The 3078-nt window shown below is 45.9% G+C and overlaps 1 long non-coding RNA gene across 2 annotated transcripts; it reads right to left on the bottom strand.

Moving 5' to 3' along the window:
• On the bottom strand, positions 1-3078 carry LOC125553525 (uncharacterized). Of its 2 annotated transcripts, none has more exons than XR_007304098.2 (6): positions 2821-3078; positions 2609-2728; positions 2292-2361; positions 1641-1723; positions 848-1020; positions 1-385 (listed from the first exon to the last, which is right to left on the bottom strand). It is a non-coding gene; the product is annotated as an uncharacterized LOC125553525 (long non-coding RNA). The 2 variants fall into 2 exon arrangements; XR_007304099.2 differs by having other exon boundaries at positions 2826-3078.

Raw genomic sequence — 3078 nt, 5'->3', positions numbered from 1 at the left:
TGAAAAATAAGCTCAGGTCATAGAACCATCTTTAACACTTGAAGCATTCATGGATACAATAGTGAACATCTGAACAGGAAGAAATCACGACATCCCATATCATACGCACACAACTATCATTGAAAGGTGGGTACTTTCCCTAGCTTTCCATCAACCTAAACAGACCACTTCTCTAGATGTATCTACCAAGACTCGGAGTTTAGACGCAGGTGGACCTCCCCCCGAACTGTGGCGTCGAGGTCCTCCTCCTCGGCGACCTCCGGCGTTGAGATTACCTGGATGATCATCTGTGCGACGCGGTCGCCGGTCTTCACAGCCAAGTCCACCTCCGAGTCGTTGAAGAGCACACTGCCCACCGGGCCGCGGTAGTCCGCGTCAATCAACCCTGCGCCCATGTCAGGAAAGTGAAAACTTGTTAGTTAGCGTCCACATCCAAATCTAGTAGGGTGTTTTATTTCTTTCTAGCACATGCACATGAATCAATAGTGGCAGCCAGAGAAACAATACATCATTAAAAACTAGCATACAGTTCAGAGTTGAAACTACAGAGACTAAAATTTGCATGGATTGTTCTAGGCATCTAGCCCAAGAAAACAGAGCACTAGCTAGTTGTTCCAAGAAACGATCAGATGGTACAAGAGATATGATTCGTATCCTCTATGAGTTCACACTCTACTCACAGCCAGCCTTAGCGACACGTTGGATCCTGCAAAACCTTGAATTCATTGTTCCAACGGCAAGGCATAAGCCTGTTCAAATTACCAAGGTGTGCAGATATGAATTGTACTACACATGAAGTATTTGCGGAATTCTGAAGCACTCTGTTCTCAGGATCACCAGGTGCTACCTGTTTGTGGCTCTCAGCCTCATCGGCATGTTGGCGTCCGGTCCACCGAGACTGCCAATCGTCGCCTCGTACGTCCTGGTGGCCAACAGGGTGGACGACGCCCAGCGCTCAACTTGGACGGAGGAGTTGCTGCGCCTGGGAGGTTCCTCGCCTGTATGGTTCATCTTGTTGAGCTGCCAAAATACACACACAAAATCATGTCGGAGCAAATTGCCATAAACTTTTTTACAAAACTGCTTGCCAAATCCCCGTGTAGTGAATTTGCTATATAATTTAATGCTGAACTTTTCTAATACACACTGAACTTGCATACAACATATTCATAACATCACTTCTCCTAACTGCACTATGATCTATCCATTCAAGAGAGTTTGAACTTGGTAGCATCATCTCCTAACTGCGTCCATCTCATTATCTTTTACAAAACAATTCTCAATATGGAGCAAATAACAACAGGAAGGAGGCCACCACCATGCACATACAACATCAGCATGCAAGCTAGGGGCACAAACATACAGTAGCAAGCATGAATTTTGTAGACTACGGGAATTAAAGAAACATCAGTAAGTTGGTAGTACACATGACACACAGAAATAGTGAGTAGGAGTACATGGTTTTGAAGTAGTATCTATAGTAATTTGCTACCTTATTTTCAGGTCACACACTCACAATACAGTAACTGTAAACTACTTCCAAGTTGCCAAATTGAAAGGTTGCAACGACGATACCGTATGCTAGATGAATTGTATGGTTGAAACAGAGAAAACTCAAAGAATAGGAATACACGACCAACCTTGCCATTGATGATAGACTTGCTTCTCGCGCATTCCTCCCCCGATTTGTCGGATTTTGAGCAGCAAATGATCGGACTTCCCACTGAAACATACATAAGAAAACATTTTCAACACCTAATTCACTAGAGATGACTCACCAAGGTAACCATGTTCCCCTAAGCAACCGATGGACAATGAATAATTTTGCATATCTGAAGAACAAAATTTGGATGGTGGTAACACCAAAGCGGCATATGGTTGCTATAAGGTTTTTTTAGTCTGAAGAATGGTAACATAAATGTAATGGATGATTCTTCGATTTGTTTGGTTAGGTTGCCGAAGGTAGTCTATTAGGCCATCACAAATATTTTAAGGTGGTGTTGATAATCAGCTTGGCAGTGAAAATATTTTGTGTGTGAAACAGGGTCCAGTAGATTGGAAAGAGACAGCCCAACAGCAATCAGACGTGAAGCATAAATGTTGATGATGTTACTACTCTTGATGGCATGACAAAGAGACCCCGACAGTTGAACATTCTGTGTCTGAAGAACTACGTGCTGCAGGATGTAACACATATCTACTTCCACCACCCTTGCCGTTATTTGTAGAAGCAAATATAAATGCTTAGTGTTGACCTCAGCAAAAAATGCTGAAAATACTAGCACACTGACCTTGTGCAAGGAGAATCTGACTTCACCGATATGCACAATAACATATGTTGCAAAGTTAGAGACCACCAATCTGCACGTATCAACAAACTTGTGAGCATATCATATTGAGAAACAGAAGACACAAACACTCTTTGGCAGCCATGGTAACATAACAAAAAACATTACAGAGATTTAGTTTTATACAAGCAGTAACACTCCTACGCCTTTGTGTGGCTGTGGTTGTGCTGCTAATTAACTGAAACCAGAGGATTCATGGAAGAACAGAGAAGAGGGGCAGAGGAAGAAAGTGAAACGACCATGGGGATGGGGGTGCTTACCCAAGCTAGGATCTGTTGAGGCGGAGGTCCTTGGTCCAGCACCGCACCGGAGTAGGCGACGGCAAACTCGACCACGTGCGTGCCGTGGTGGTCATCCTCGTCCATGGAGGAGGGTGGTTGCTGCACCGAACCGAAGAAATAGGTGAGGGGGTTAGGAGGCAAGAAAGAAGGGGAGAGGAGAGGGCATGAATCGAGGGGAGAGGAGATCGCACCGCACCGGAGTTGGAGGCAGCCGAAACCCTAGCCACGGGGAGGGGTCGCGCGCGAGCGCTTGCCGCCACGAGGAGCAGATCTGGTCGGAGGGAAGGAAGAACCATCGTGAGAGCTCGTGGGTGTGCAGTTCCAGCGACGGCCGCCGGAAGTAGTCGGAATCGCCCGGCGTTGGTGGCGGCGGCGAGTGTTCGCGGGAGGAAGAGGAGAAAATGAGAGAGCGATGGTGGTTGTTCGCTAGGCTAGGTTGGTTGTCTCAC

Source organism: Triticum urartu, chromosome 4A, assembly GCF_056163025.1.
Source record: "Triticum urartu cultivar PI428250 chromosome 4A, HENAU_Tu73, whole genome shotgun sequence".
NCBI classification, from domain to species: domain Eukaryota; kingdom Viridiplantae; phylum Streptophyta; class Magnoliopsida; order Poales; family Poaceae; genus Triticum; species Triticum urartu.
The sequence above is the reverse complement of the archived record's forward strand: the minus strand, read 5'-3'. Positions and strand labels throughout refer to the sequence as shown.